Below are 16,744 nucleotides of genomic sequence, written 5' to 3' on the forward strand. Positions count from 1 at the left end.
AGAGAGAGAGAGAGAGAGAGAGAGAGAGAGTATAAGGCATGGCCTCCACCTAGCAACTAATCTCACTCCGCAACGCTCTTTCCTTTTCCTTGTAAAAGTAATGTGCCTATTTTCTGATTTAAAGGGATTGGGTACCCCCTACTCCGCTGCATGCATATGTGAGCGTGAGAGCGAAGGGCAATCCAGTAATCCTAGAAAATGAGAAAACATGGCAAATAAGTGTTGAAAGCGAAAGTTGAAGGGGAAAGGGGAGAGTAGACTGGAGTTTGTTTTTGGTCTTCAGAAGGCCATAGGAGAGTGAGTGGATAATTGGTGTACTTTTTGGACCGTTGATTAAGAATCATGGATTGGTGACACATGTCAAGTGAGCTTGTTGGCCTGTGGAAGGCCATAGGGTTAAGTGTGCAAAGTTGTTACAAAATTGAGGCCATTGGATTCTTTGGCTAGATGAGCGCCACATGGCAAGGTTCTTTATAAAATATCTTTGTTGTCCCTTTTGTTTCCTTAGATCACCTTCTTTGAGAGACAAGTGTCCCTAAGGGATTCAAAAGTCTTGTGAATAGAAAGCTTAAACTAAAGCAGCATTTACTTTGTTTGCATGCTTGAAAATGACTTCTATACTTCTATACTATATATGAAGCAGCTTAAATTACTTTGTTTGCATGCTTGAAAATGACTTCTATACTTCTATACTATATATGAAGCAGCTTAAATTTTTTGTTGGCCTGTGGAAGGCCATAGGATTAAGTGTGCAAAGTTGTTGCAAAACTGAGGCCGTTGGATTCTTTGGCTAGATGAGCGTCACATGGCAAGGTTCTTTATAAAATATCTTTGTTGTCCCTTTTGTTTCCTTACATCACTTTCTTTTAGAGACAAGTGTCCCTAAGGGATTCAAAAGTCTTGTGAATAGAAAGCTTAAACTAAGGCAGCATTTACTTTGTTTGCATGCTTGAAAATCACTTTCTTTTAGAGACAAGTGTCCCTAAGGGATTCAAAAGTCTTGTGAATAGAAAGCTTAAACTAAGGCAGCATTTACTTTGTTTGCATGCTTGAAAATGACTTCTATACTTATATACTATATATGAAGCAGCTTAAATTTTTTAAGGAAGGAAAAACCCTCCATGTGTCACTCATTGCTTCATTCAAGAGAAAACCTTACAAGACTTCTATTTTAAAATGCAAAACTCAAAGGTAGGAAGATTTAAAATGTGAAAGTAAATAGTAACATTACAAAAAATGAAAAGACTTTTGGGAATTGAAAATCAAAGGCTTTCTACTTTACACAAAGTAACTGAACCGTTTAAGTACACATAGCAAAAAGACTTTGGAAAATGTAAAGTCAAAAGCCTTTCTACTTTACATAAAGTAAATAGTCCAGTTTAAGTGCACATAACAAAAAAATGACAATTGTTGTGGATATTTTATTGTTTTATGAGAACTTAATTTTTAAAGATAAAATTGCCTTTGTTTTTTCAAAGGGTTTTTTTTAAGACCAATATTGATATCTCTTAATAATTTGTGAAAGTGTATTTTCAAATAAAAAAATTTGGCCAAAATCACAATAGTAAGTGAATGTATTTAAATCTCAAAGAAATTACAAAAAGACCTCAAGCTTAGCCGAGCCTTGAGGTGCTGAAGATTACACATTTGTTCTCTCCCAGAGGCTACCAAGAACAAATTAGGTGTACTATACTAACAAACTTTTACTTACCGTACCTTGCCACAACGGCATCCGTGTATTTTGAAAACAAACAAGTGTATTTTCAAAATTTTAAAAATAACTATAAAGAGACACTTCTATATCCTTTCTGAAAGTGCTTGAAAAATTGTTGGCATTGGGTACCTGTGTTGGTGTCCCTTCTCTCTCAATTTATCGGTTACTATAGTGAGTGCATGTATGTATGTACATGCACATGACAGAGACATTAACAAAAACTCAAACATTGAGTATATTTTATAAAGAGAGGAGGGCTTGCCTGCTTATGACAAAGCTCGGACATCCATGGGGTAGATCTTGATGCAACTCAAGTATGTAACTGGAGAGAGAGAGAGAGAGAGTTGACAAAGAGAGGAATTTTGTGGACAACCCACTATTAGTTTTAGCAGGAGTACATCTTCTTGTGTAAATCAGCTTTTGGAATGGTAGATAGGTCAATTTCAACACGTGCTTGTGTATTTGTGTATACGTGTGTGTGTGTGTGAGTAAGTGTGGAGAGAGAGAGAGAGAGAGAGAGAGAGAGAGAGATTAAAAGGGCACTTATCAACGAGAAGAAGAGCGTAGAGAGAGGTTCCATGTATATGTATGTGTGCATGTGAGTGTGTGTGGGGAGGGAGAGAGAGAGAGAGAGAAGACGAAGAAGAAGAAGAGAATTTTAACGTCGTAGGAAACTATCCCAAGAGACCTTAGAGATCTAGCCGACGAGGAGAGTTGAACTCAAGACCTGTTATTCAAGAGGAAAATGGTATAACCTTTCTATCACCCAAGTGTAGTAGTTGGTTACGCCATTTCCCTCTTGAATAAATCTTTCCTTCCCCCTTACCTTCAACAGGCCATCGTGAATCCTCACCTTGTTTTATAATGTATATGGGTCTTTTCATCATTTCAACTTGGTCCTTTCTTTTAATGCTCATTTGACTTCCTTGTTTAATAAAGGTTATATATTTTTTATAATGTAAATAGATTTATCATTGTAATTTGATCCCTTTATTTAATGCTCACTTGACTTCTTTTGTTTTTTAAATCTTTGTTTAGTTTATAAGTTTTATAAAGGTTATATTTTTCTTTTATAATGTAAGTGTCTCTTTTCATCATTGTAATTTGGTCCCTTTATTTAATGCTCACTTGACTTTTTTTTAATCTTTGTTTACAAATGGTCTCTTCATTTAAAGATTTAATTACTTTCTTGTCAACTTTTTTATTTAAGACATACTTTTTTTCTTGTAAATTTTTTTTTCATTTACAAATAATTTCTAATAAAAATTTTATAAATTGTCCTTACATGAAAGATTTTTTTCACCACTAAGAATTTTTTTTTCGACTTTTGGTTTTGATATGCAAATGTCACCTTATTACTTCAATGCATGTATTATTAGTAGAGATTAGTTTTAAAAAAACTTCACAACTAAGATCTTTTTGTTTTGATACATAAATGTCACCTTGTTACTTTAGTGCATGTATTATTATTAGGGATTAGGTTTAGACATTTTCAATATTCATTTCTATCCTAAAAATATCATGTATTTATTTCATTTAATAGCATGCATCATTTTATTGTATAATTTGTTTTATTGATATATTTATACAAGAATTGGATGAATCCCTAAACCTTCACTAATATTTTATATGCGTTATGTTTTCATGAGGTCAATTAATATAACACTCATACATAAGGGCATAAGGAAAAGCGAAGATTTTTGGTGCAATTCCTTTATCATTTAATTGAATTGTTGGATGTTCTCCATGTGGCATTTGAACGTTTTTGGATTTTAATGCGTGCAAATGGGAGTGCCCCCCCCCACTCTCTCACTTCGTTGGAGTCGAGGTAGCGCTCTCTCTCTCTCTCTCTCTCTCTCTCTCTCTCTCTCTCTCTCTCTCTCTCTCTCTCTCTCTCTCTCCTGTAGGCCGCCGTAAATCTTTACCTTGTTTGGAAAAGCCATGAGTTGAAAATGGGAAAACGTGGCAAATAAGTGTTGAAAGCGAAAGTTGAAGGGGAAAGGAGAGTGTCGACTGGAGTTTGTTTTTTGGAAAAGCTGTGAGTTGACTTGAGTTCTTTTTTAGGAAAATCCATCCAATGGCGCAGTCTGCATGTAATGGATACATGAGTAATAAAAAGGAATTGCGCTACCAAGGTCATACGTATCACTGCACAGATCGAGAACTGCACAGGCCGAGAACGCTGGCTGGGAATGCTTACTGCAGAAGCTGAGAATGCAGGATGATCACGCTGAAAATGAAATTCTGCAAAGGTTGAGAACGCTGCAGAGGCTGAGAATGCTGCAAAAGCAGTCCTGCACAGGTTGAGAACAAATTTCTGCATAGGTAGTCTTTGGAGGCATTTCTTCCCACAGGTTGGAGATCAAGTGCAACAGAGAAAGCATCTGATTGGGAGACGGAGGTTACGAAGGCCGCCCTCTTCTTGCTTGTGTCACGTTCGTGCGAGGAGGTAAATGTGCTTGCATTTTGTTGCTTTCGTGTGTTGTTTTGGTAGGGTTCTCACACGAAAATTGTTGCTATTTATGCATGTTGTTACTGTGTTCGTCAATTGCCTTACATTTTGAGGATTCTTATGCAATGGCGAGGATGAAGCAACTCGCCCGCTCAATAGAGGCCGCTCCCTCTAGTTCAAGGAGACCGCGAGGTAGGCCAAGACTCTCCGAACAGGAGAGAGTCGCTCGCATAGAAGCCAACAAGCCCAAGAAATGCTTGAGCTTAGCATAACAATATCTACTGGCGGAAGCGACGTGGACGTTGCTTTGTTTCTGAGGCTGAAAGCCTTTGTGGAGGAGGAAGCGGTTGTTGGCATGTGCTCGATCGAGCGCGGTGGCATTGTCTTCCACCTCCACTTCCAGATGGTCCTTTGAATCATGGCGACGTCCATTCTCGCAGTGAACAAGAAGATAAAACAATACTTGGGGTGGGATGCTAACAGCCCTGTCGGAGCTAACATTCTATGTCGTGGCCTTAAGCAGAATAACATGCACACTTTCCATGGCATGTTGGGGTACTGCATGAAGGACATGGACCAACCACATTACACGAACTTCTCCCACAACGTGACAACAGACGATATCAACAAGGGAATTGAACTGTACACACAGTACGGGGCCAACGAGCTGAAGAATAGGGTTTTTTTGACGAATGCAAATATTTTCGACCGTGCAATTATGTACTAGAAGTTCCATTTGCAGCATCCAATCGGTAACAACTTCTTGTCGACATTGCACCATATGCTAAATTCTGGCAAGTACTACTCGTCCTCCTCATGGATAACACCTTTTCAAGGGCGTCGGATGCCCTTGAAGAAGATCAAAGCTTTGTGGCAAAGCATGATTTTCCCTTCATCCACTACATACCAAGATGTCATTGATATTTTCGTCCTTGACGAGGCCTACACCAATGCGCAACCTCAAATCGATTGGTTCCTCAGAAGGTGGAAAGAAAACCACAGGTATATTTATATATTTCTCTCGTTACTTGTGTTGCAATTCTACCTTTTTGTATTGACTCGCTTTGATGTCGCCAATTTGCTCTCAGTGACCTGGTGAACTAGCCAACCCCTCAGCAACTCACTCCTCCGAGCGCAGCGTCTGCGAAAATGCACGCCTTTGCCTCCCAATAGATGCTTTCCAAGGCGTGCTCGACAATCCTTCAAGCTCCAAAGGCAAAGAACCCATTGTCATAGTAGACAGTGATGATGAAGACAACGTAGTCCTAGGCGCAGACTTCATTCCTCTTGTTACTAGGAGAGGGATCACTACTGTTGCTAGTTAGAACAATGTATATAGAATTTTGTGAACTCCTTCACATACATCGTCCTCGTCTACTCCTCTGAGAACATCTATGTTTTTTTGCAGGTTCGATGGAGACGTCCAGTCCCCAAGAAAGCGAGGAAACACAACCTCCAGAATCACAGGCATTAGACGAGGATGCAACTCTCGACAGACTCCACGACATACTCGTTTAGATGTGGCACCAAGTGCGTGGAGACACTCCTACACTCAACGACTCTCCATACATTTATTAATAACTGAGTAGATAGTATAAAAACCATGATTAATGAATACGAAATCAATGTCACGGATGTCCAAATCTTACAGCTGCAAGAGCGAATTCATGGCTTGTGCACTGAGGTCGCATCGCTTAAGCTCCAACTCAATAGGTTAAATGCAATTGTAACATGGTTAAATAATATTACTAATAAATTTCATTGTTGGCATACTCTACACTTTCATGGTTCAAATAAATTTCATTTTCCTTGTATTGCTAAATGTGTTAACGCTCCCCCTCGCGACAAGATTGATTTCGACTACGATACGAACATCTTGTGATATAAGTGAAAGTGGATGCCCATGCATAAATATAGCTCCTTACGTGCCTCTTCATTACTTTGTTGTTTCAAAAAAAATTGTATTCTGTATTTCTATGACCAAAGAAATGTGTGAACTACATGATGTCCCCTTTATACAGTCCCATAGTTCTGTCATACTTTCTTGCAACTTTTTGAAGATGCTTTGGAATTTTCTAAGAAATGAATTTCTTTTTGCACTTGCGAGTAGGTCACATTGCATAAGAAGAAGAAACACTCACCCGTCCACTACTCCGCTGCATGAGAGCGTGAGAGGTACGTCAATATAATCATCCATGCTCTATGCATGCTTTTTGGCAAAAATGAAGGGAAGAATTTTATTGAAAACAAGGGAAAGGGTCACGATGGCTTTCTAAAAAAATAAGGAAGTGATAAAATCATTAGGTTGAGTTCAACTAGAATTATATAAGGTGAAACAGTATTCATGAATGTCTCTTTTATTAAGCGATCAAGTGTCCTCCTCGCAAAGAAACAAACCAAAAATACTAGCAAACCTTTTGAAATTTGTAATATTTTTTAACTAAGTTTTGACATCATTGCACCGGTTTTTCTTCTCTTTACCATAGTTTTCTCTCATTTATATATATAAAATAAAAAACTCATTAATATATATATATATATGTGTGTGTGTGTGTGTATATCTAAATATATAAATTTATATATATAATTAAAAAGCTCATTAACATATAGTATATAGTATATATTTACTTATTTATATATTGTGTGTGTGTTATGTATATGCATGTATGGAACTTACTAGAATTGAGCACGGTGAAGCTTTACTTTTTCATTCTAAAAGAATAGGATGCAAGAGAATATATCCATTTAATACTTTAAAACCAAAATGACATTTAAGATAAGTCTCAATCATCACTTAAAAAGGGAAATAACATTTAATGTAAGCCTCCATCATGCGCTCAAAACAATGAAAGTCTCCCTAACCCAACACAACCCTACCTAACCCAACACAACACTAAGGTTTTTTTTTAAAAGCCAAAAAAAATCAATATTTTGAGTGGTTGGAGGAGACAAAATGAGTAAAGATATTCATTATGGAGACAAGTAAACATATTCACATGAGGCCTACTCGCTCTCCCTTTATTATATTCATCTCTATCATACATTCCTTATGATTCTTTTCTTTACATTTGAAGGTTATCATAGTCTATTGCCCTTGCCTCATAAAATGTATAGGACAGAATTCGAACTCATGTAGATGCAGCATTGACTCTGTGCGCTCTGATCTAACCACTCAGGCAACAGTCGACAGTTGTTCCGAGAATTCGTATTGTTTTAACAAAAAATATTGTGCTTTCCCACCGCCTTGACATGGACTCCAAGAGATGACTCCCTAGACAGGTCGAAGCTCCTCAAGCACTTCTCGTAGTGCTCGCTCTCTCTCTCTCTCTCTCTCTCTCTCTCTCTCTCTCTCTCTCTCTCTCTCTCTACGCGACTGGAATCGCCTCCTCGGGAGCATCTATCTTGATTCGCCTCTTCTTTTCTTTTTCAAAGATTGTATCACCTACTCACATGGTTATTAACCATGGAGATGAATTATATCCAGAATTGAACCGATGATACTTTGAAATCTATTTAATCTATGATAAAGTTGACAGTGATTACGATGCAGCTTCCAACGTAAGCTACTTAGAGGATGCACAATAGGGGGCTGGTGATGCGGCAAGGTCCCAACGATGTAGGCTATGCTTGGTCATATTATGCATGGCCATTGTTACGGCTGCACAACAGACCCTCATGCTCTATATCTTCAGACTTCCTCTATTGTGTCCTCTCTCTCTCTCTCTCTCTGTCTCTCTCTCTCTCTCTCTCTCTAACACACACACACGATAATATCCCACAGCTTGGAGAGTGATAGCGGCTTGGAGCAATCATTCAAGAGAAAGAGCCAGAGACCCTTCAAGAAGCTAAGGTAGTTTTTAGTAGGTTGAGCTGAGCTACTCTCTCTCTCTCTCTCTACATATATATATATATTTATTTATTTATTTATTTATTTATATATAATACTCCCCACGGTTGTGGATAGTGGAGAATGGTAGCAGCTGGGAGAGACCTTCGAAGAGCTAGAGTAGGAAACCCTTCACCAGGCTAAGAGAGAGAACCGCCTCCTCTCCACCCTCTTTGCAACCTCCATCTCTTCTACCACAACCCCTATGCCCATATGTTCCATGGCCTCAAACAATACCCAATCCTTCTCACCCTTCAACCACCATCTCCTTATGCAATAGCTCCCATGTTTCCTTACCACAAGATATGCATACCCAGTGTTTCTCTCTGTGGCGTTGGGCAAGCAAGTGTTAGTTGTGATGTACAAGCTGACTGAGATCATATCGGCTATTCTCACTGTGAGGTTGACATGCAACAGAGAAATATACAAGCAATATAAAGAGGCTGCTAGAGACGGGGCACTTAGTGATCTATTGGGAGGGGAGGTGGTCCTGCTATGCTTCACTATTGTGTTGTTTGCAGAGAGGACAAACCAAACAGTGGCGGTGGAGGTTCTGCCCAAGATGAGTGTGTTCAGGCCTTCAACCCTTTCTTTTTTCTCATGAACCCGTGCCCACACTATGATATCACCTTCTTGGCACATGCAGTTTCCACACAAGCTGATCCACGTCGGTGGAAATCCCACCTAGAGGTGGCCAACTACATTTAAAAGATGATAACAGGCATAATGGTTTCCAGTGCACCTGTAGCTTCACCCTTTGTGATGAGCATATTCTCATGCTCACTCAAGTTGGAGATGGCTTCGTCAAGCAATAAATTATGAATGACTCTCTCTCCCTCTATTTCATCTCATCTCGCCCACACCAAGACTCTTGCCTCGTGTGTATTATAATTTTTAACCTTCCGTTATTGTTCTCAAGGGTAGCTTGGGTAGGCCTTGTGATTTTATCACTTGAAACTAATGAAAAAGGGAAGGTTATTTTTTTTAAATGCAAATTTTTGATTGGGTGAAAAAGATAGAAAATACTCATTACAAGACAACCAAGTATATTCACATAGGTACTCAATCGTGGAAAGGAGAGTCAAGAGTTGTGTTCAAAAGAGGTGGACTACTTTTCATCACTTGCTTGTTTACATAAATTAAAATTTCAATTTCCATCTATGGTTATGACGGGACTTCTTTAACATCCACCTTCTTGTCTTTTATTGTCACTACAATCAAATTTCAAAAAGCCACATCATACTAAAGCTAAAGCTGCAAGCAAGCCACGCCATACTAAAGTCATCTTCTATGATGGGACTTGTTTAACATCCACCTTCTTGTCTTCCCTCAGGACTAAGTGACATGCATATGGGAGGGTGGGGTCTCCGGTGGGAGGATTGTGGGCCATAGATTTGGGATGCGCGTACCTTAAATTACAAAAACTCTAGATTACTTTTTGTAATAAAAGTAATCTAGGATACTCGTATTTCGAAAGTAATTCAGGGTACCCCATTTTGTGGCCGTGGGGTTTGAACACATGACTTCACCCATGCGAGACACATGTCCCAACCACTTCGCCTTGCGTGTGCTTTTGAAGGATGCAGGCTCTAGTTTACTTAAAACATGTATGTAAAGTGGCGACACTTGCCCCTTCTCTCGCTTCCCATCGACAAGCGCTAACTCTCACGAGCCTCTGTCTCATGGAATTATCAAAGACTTGCACAATGAGCTAGCTGAGATACTTGTACGCAAGCAGACTTGAGTGACTTTGAGATCGAGCAAAGAGTGTGACAGGATTTTTTGGTGTATGTTGTTAGCCACCACAGGTGGATGACAGAGAGAAAGTTCAAAGGGAGAGAGAGAGAGAGAGAGAGAGAGAGAGAGAGAGAGAGAGAGATAAGCGCTTCATTCTACAAGAAAATATATCCACATCGGAGAAGGGTATGTATGAAAGTCTCTCTCTCCGATGTGGATAGATTTTCTTGTAGAATGAAGCGCTTCTCTCTCTCTCTCTCTCTCTCTCTCTCTCTCTCTCTCTCTATGTGTGTGTGTGTGTGTGTGTGTGTTGAAGACCACACGCGTGCGCCCGCGCGTTTGGTCTTCAACATCCCTTCATAGGTTGCTTCTTTTGCTCACACGAGACACTACAACTTTCTCTTGAAGCTTCCTTCAACAATCCATTTTGCAGTTGAAAATGCACCTATTGGTGTTGATGGAGTTGATGACAGCAAGCAGGGCCATAGGTAGAGGAAGGCGAGGGTAGCAAGATAACACATAGAGCACAGAAAGAGGAGAGCGGTGGAGCAAGCACTTCAATCCATAGATTCGTTTGCTTAGCAGTCTAGATGGCACACTGCCCCATCACTGTCTTCAGCACCACATCTCGTCTGCATCCTTGTCTTTGCTTTGAATTGCTCACTCAAAGGCTCTCCAGCTAGTTGAGGTGGCAGCTAATGTTGTGTCTCCTAGCAATACTGAAGTGTTGATGGCATAGATAGTTGAACAAACAAAGGCCGTGGGCAGAGCTAAGGTAGAGGTTGGTGAGGGACTATTGTGGTAACAAGCTGTGAGGGCTGCAAGTAACCAGGCAAGTTGAGGATGTAGGTGACACAACAAGGTGTGGGTGCAGAGGGGTGGGGCTTAAATCTCCTCCTCAATAAGGCAACAAGAGAGAGAGAGAGAGAGAGAGAGAGAGAGAGAGAGAGAGAGAGAGAGAGAGAGATGTGCAATTGCACAACCCTGCACATAGAGAAGAAGAGAACCTTGTGCTTGTGTTGGCTTGTCCACTACAAAAAAAGACTATCTCAACGAAAAGATTACTTTGGCTTCAGATAAGAAGATCTAACTCTACGCTATAAATTTGGAAATGTTGGCTATTCATTGCTCATACCTCTCATTATGTTTTCTTATCACCGCTCATGCCTCTTCTGCCTCTTTATTTTCATGGAAATTCTCCACTTGTCTCAATTTGGCACGCCTCATGATTTTGCTGAAATTATGGGAACATGGTTGATCCAGTAAATGCGAGCTAATGTAAATTTGGGTGTCCCGAGCGACGTTTTATAAATATAAGGCACCAAATCTATGGCTTGGATTTTTCTCACGACTCCCAAGATGATCGCCTCCCACCACACCCCTCTCACTTAGAGAGGAGGGTGGGTCGTGTGACCTAGGGTTGCTTTTAGATATGCATTTAAGCCGTTCCCCACGTATATGTCTCTCTTTAAAGAAAAAATTTGAAGTACCCAAAATCTATGAATCTAACTCTATTCTATAACGGCAGCATGACTCTCATGCCACGTGGTGTCAATTGCGAGTTGAAGGCTAGGGACAAACAAGTAGCTATCGGATGAGCTACGAGCCCAGCTGATAGGCCCCATGCATTTACGACATTCGTGCGTGCTCTATGTTTCTTGTCAATCATTAACCTTGGTAGTCAAGCTTCGTGTTGACCCTTGACTCCTTGAGTATATGCGCATTGCCCTGCACTCAAGTATATATATATATAGAGAGAGAGAGAGAGAGAGAGAGAGAGAGAGAGAGACGGCCTTCAACAATGCACTCCTTCAGGAGGTGAACGTCAACGTCGAGGCGACCTTCAACGATGCACACTTTGAGCAGGTGAACTAATCTATATTTATGTGTGTGTGTGGTAGCCTGCTAGGCAACAAGGAGTCCAAGAGCGACGAGGAAAGAGGCCATGGGCAATACCTTGTGGTATGGCCAGCAAGGGATTTGGATGGTGGCAAGGGAAAAGGCCATGCGGTGGCCATAGAGGCAATGTGTCAAGAGGCCATTAGCCCGAGCGGTGGAGCAGAAGGCGGGCTCCTGTAGTAGCTGGTAGCAACCTCCTTTAGTAGCTGGCGGTAGCCTCCTGCACACGTGCGCATCTCTCTCTCTCTCTCTGTCTCGCGCACACAACTTCCACACACGCATGGCTCATTCTCAAGCTGTCAACCGGTTGGATGACTCTCTCTCTCTCTCTCTCTCTCTCTCTCTCTCTCTCTCTCTCACAGAAATTGGCTCTGCTGCTTTTGCCACACCTGCTGATGGAATCCGATGACGAGGTTGCATGCGCTGTCAGCCATGTTGAGTGAGTGTGTGTGTGTGTGTGTGTGTGTGTGTGAGTGTGTGTGTGAGAGAGAGAGAGAGAGAGAGAGAGACCTTTCTTGCTTATTTCAAGAAGCGGAATGGGCAACAACATCAGGCGGCAAGTCAAGGACCCTAAAGCTGCCCAACTAGGTAATTTTTTATAAAAATTTTGATTTTTTATTTAATTCATTTTATCAAATCAATCATTTAATTTAGAGAGAGAGAGAGAGAGAGAGAGAGAGAGAGAGAGAGAGAGTAAAAATAGAAAGTGCCAAAGAGAGAAAACAAGAAAAGGGAGGGAGAGAGATAGATTTTATTATCGTCCTCGGAGGTCAAATAAGATCTGTGAGACCAAAGTTACATGTGATGTAGTATGTGTGTGGCTGAAGAGTGGCTCTCGATGCTCCAAAATTGTGGTGATGAGGATCGCAATGGAGAGCTCACATTGTGGTGGGGAGAGGAAAGTGTGTAGGTTTAAGTCAAGGCTAAAAAGTGAGGGAAACAAGTTTGGATGTGACCAAAAGTTGAGCACTCTAGCATAGCACATTCATGCTAGTTGTGATTGATTGGAACCTCAAGGCCAAGGTACTTAAAGATCTCAACAAAGTCAAGTGTCTCATTGTTGTACACAATGCATGGCTTCTTCTATGGTTGGTTTTCACAAGCATAATCTTTTTTTTGGATTCATTCACAATCTATTGCTAAAGGTCGCCTCCAGAACCCCCAAAAGAATAATATGCTACAAACGATCCAATCAATCAATAGCATACTTGATAAAACGTGGTCGTATACGATCTCAACTAATCACGCGATGAGAGAGAGAGAGAGAGAGAAACACGAGCAGTGGGTGCAATCTCCCCCCGTGCAAGAGTGAGCATGTCCTTCTTGATTTATAGAAAAGTACATGCTCAAGCATAAGTTACATCAGTTCGCACTTGGACATAAAATAGTCATGGCTCGTAAAGAGCTCAATATAAAAATTAATAGTTGTCTACATCTCAACTTATAATTGAACCATAAAATGCTAAGGACTGCCACGAGATCCAATGGTGGCAGTTTTATTCCGAATAACTGCTATCGCCTTATTGTCCAACACGTGTCAATCACTAATCTGCTCACACAATACCCGACAAGTGATCATATTCCATAGTCCAAATCAACATTGCAATGCTTTATCAAAATATCAAATATTTCACAAATAAATCATCAAAATAAAAATTCTATTACATACCTGGAGGTTGAAAGACAATTGTCCTCAATTGTTACCAAAACCAAACTAGCGACAATGGTGACCAGCCCACTAGTAGACTGGTCTAGCAATTGGTGTTGCCTAAACCGGCCGATCTACACCATTGGGCGTGCTGCCTAAATCGGCAGGTCTGCACTAATGCTGCCTAAACCGACGAATCTGCATTTTGAACTCGCGGTGTTGCCTAAATCGAGGAATCTACACTAGTGTTTCCTAAACCGACGGATCTACACTTTTAAGGTCGTGTTGCCTAAATCGGCGAATCTACTCTAAAAGACCAGAGGCACTGCCTAAATCGGTGAATCTATGTCTCTAGGTGTGTGGTATACAAGTATCAAGTGATAGTAGTGCGGACATAGCGATTGTTTAGGAATCTATTGACACTCTTCCAAAGAATGGTTTTTGTATTTTACCAAATATCGTCTGTACTGGTTTCCTGTGCGGGTACTGATCATGTCATGATCTAAATTTATTTTAGGAGTCAGAATTTCTTCATCATCCTCAATTAAGGGGGGGTCAGCTATGGAAGGAGTATCGGGAATAGGTCCCTTATGTGGTCTCAACAAACTAGCATGGAAGGGGTTGTGTATTTTCCAATGTGAGGGGATGCCCAAGCGGAACGCAATGTCATTTATCTTTTGAAGGATTTTGAATGGGCCATAAAATCTAGGGGCCAATTTGACTTTGGGATGTTTTTCTACGCTTTTTAAGCGTCGTTTTTCTATTCTAAGCCAAACAAGGTCATTTTCTTTAAAAGGTGAGGTCTTCGTTTCTTGTTGGTTTGTGCATTGTATCGTTGTTGTGCTCGTTAAATGCAAGATGTGGCTTCTTTTAATAGTGTGTGTGGTCTCTTGCTAAAGTGTCAGCCACAGGGACATCAGTGCTAATAGTGGAGACAAGGACAAAGAGTTTCTTCCCATAAACAATTTTAAAGGGTGCACGGTTTGTGGAGGAGGGAGGGGTGTTATTGTAAGCAAATTGAAGCATAGGGAGGTGTTGGTCCCAATTTGTAGTATTTTCAGTGGTATAAGATCTAAGAAGGTCCATAATAGTGTTGCTCGTGGCTTCTGTTTTGACCATTACTTTCAGGGTGAAATGCAGATGTGAAATCCACTGTAGAGCCTAAGTTTTTGGCCAGGGCTACCCAAAAGTGATTGCAAAAGCGGCCATCTTGGTCAAAGAGAATGAGCTTGGGAAAGCCATGATAGGGGAAGATGGTTTTGAGAAAAAGGTTTGTAGCCTGTGGTGCAGATAGTGTCTTTTTGCAGGGAACAAAGTACGCTTGTTTGCTAAAACAATCAACTATGGTCCATATCATATCATTGTGTGAGGATGTGGTGGGAAGTCCTGTGATAAAATCCGTGGAGATTTGTTCCCAAGGGCCAGCAGGGATAGGGAGAGGCATTAAAAGACCATAAGACTTACCATGATGACGTTTAACTCTTTGACATATCAAACATTCTAAAACAACTTTTGTGATATCGTGCTTCATTTTAGGCCAAAAAAAATGATCTTGACATGCAATGAGTGTGGATTGAATTCCTTGGTGACCCATATATGGCGGTGCATGCATTTCAGCCATTGCTAGTTCCTTAAAGGGTGTTGTGATGCATAGCTTTTGCTAAAAATAAAGATAGCCATCTACCAAGGTGTAGTGTTCATAGGGAAGACGATTATTGTGATGTGTTTCAAACCAAGTATGTGAGAAATGTGGATCTTGAGCATATGTATCAGGCATAGAATGAAATGATTGCACATCACTCACAAAAATGTGATTCAAATAAATATGCTTGATTTTATCAAAGACACATGAACAAGTAACAAAAATAACATTCACTTTAGGTTTTCTACTTAATGCGTCTACTACTACATTCACTTTACTTGGTTGGTATTGTATCATGGAATGGAAATTTGTATGAAAACCAGTCTGTTTGATATGACGGTCAGAAATGGTGAATTGAGTAAGAAGATGTTTAATGGCCTGTTGGTCGGTCTTGATCAGAACTTCAGAGCCCATAAGATATTGTTTCCAAATGTCTAGAGCATGGACTACTGCTAGCAGTTCTTTATTATATGTGTTGTACTTGGTTTCAGATGGTTTGAGTTTTCGAATTTTGAAGGCAACTGGGTGATCATTTTTCATCAAGACTGCACCTATACCTGAGCCACTAGCATCTGTAATAACTACAAAGAAGGGTTGTGTGGTCAGGCAATTGTAGGACGGGGGCATGTGTAAGGAGATATTTGAGATGAAGAAGCAGGATCTGTGAAGGAGAAGCTGTGGGCAGGGAGAAAGAGCACACAGACACACGTATGGAAGGGGGTGACCAAAGATTAAGGCCCCCAATTATAATGTACACATATATTGAAGAGTGGCTCAAGTGTACTATACACTTGGATTGAAGAAGCAGGATCTGTGAAGGAGAAGCTGTGGGCAGGGAGAAAGAGCACACAGACACACGCATGGAAGGGGGTGAGCCAAAGATTAAGGCCCCCAATTATAATGTACACATATATTGAAGAGTGGCTCAAGTGTACTATACACTTGGGTTAGTAGCAGTTAGATGGGCGGCCGGACATGGCCAGCATAAACCCAACAATCTCCCACTTGATGGCCAATGTGAGAGGCCAAAAGAGAGAATGAATGAGTAAGTCTCTATCTTACCCAATGCCCATCAACTCACAACAACGTTGAAACTGATGGTTGGAGAGACTCTTGGTGAATGCATCCGCTGTGTTTTCTGACGTAGGAATTTTCACTAAATCAAGGCTCTTGTTTGCCAGGCATTCACAACTGAAGTGATAGCGCACATCAATGTGTTTCGTTCTGGAATGAAACACTGGATTTTTAGCCAAGGAAATAGCACTTTGACTATCACAGTGAAGAACTGGTAAGCACTGCTTCAATCCAAGATCCTGCACTAGGTAAGCAAGCCAAATAGCTTCTTTGCATGCTTCACTCAATGCAACATACTCTGCCTCTGTAGTGGAAATGGATGTACAATCTTGAAGAGCTGATCTCCAAGAAATGGCAGAACCAGCAAATGTGTAAATCCAACCTGTAGTTGATTTACGAATGTCAACACAGCCTGCATAATCATTGTCTACATATCCCTTAATGGATAACTCTCCATGACCATAGCATAAATGTCTATCTGCAGTTCCACTCAAGTATCTGAGAATCGACTTGACAACATCCCAATGCTTTTTACTAGGGTTAGACATAAATCTGCTGACAACTCCCACTGCATGTGCAATGTCAGGTCTTGTAGCCACCATGGCATACATAAGACTACGACAAGCTGAAGCATAAGGAACCTTAGCCATCGCAGCTTTTTCCTCAGTAGATTTGGGACAGTCTTTCTTGCT

General features: G+C 40.6%; 2 pseudogenes; both read left to right on the plus strand.

Moving 5' to 3' along the window:
- Nucleotides 1-4,300: 4,300 nt before the first annotated feature.
- On the plus strand, nt 4,301-4,893 carry LOC147426007 (uncharacterized; annotated as a pseudogene).
- Nucleotides 4,894-4,928: 35 nt separating this feature from the next.
- Nucleotides 4,929-6,048, plus strand: LOC147426008 (uncharacterized; annotated as a pseudogene).
- Nucleotides 6,049-16,744: the final 10,696 nt, after the last annotated feature.

This window comes from Adiantum capillus-veneris, chromosome 24 (genome assembly GCF_014529385.1).
Source record: "Adiantum capillus-veneris isolate H3 chromosome 24, ASM1452938v2, whole genome shotgun sequence".
NCBI classification, from domain to species: domain Eukaryota; kingdom Viridiplantae; phylum Streptophyta; class Polypodiopsida; order Polypodiales; family Pteridaceae; genus Adiantum; species Adiantum capillus-veneris.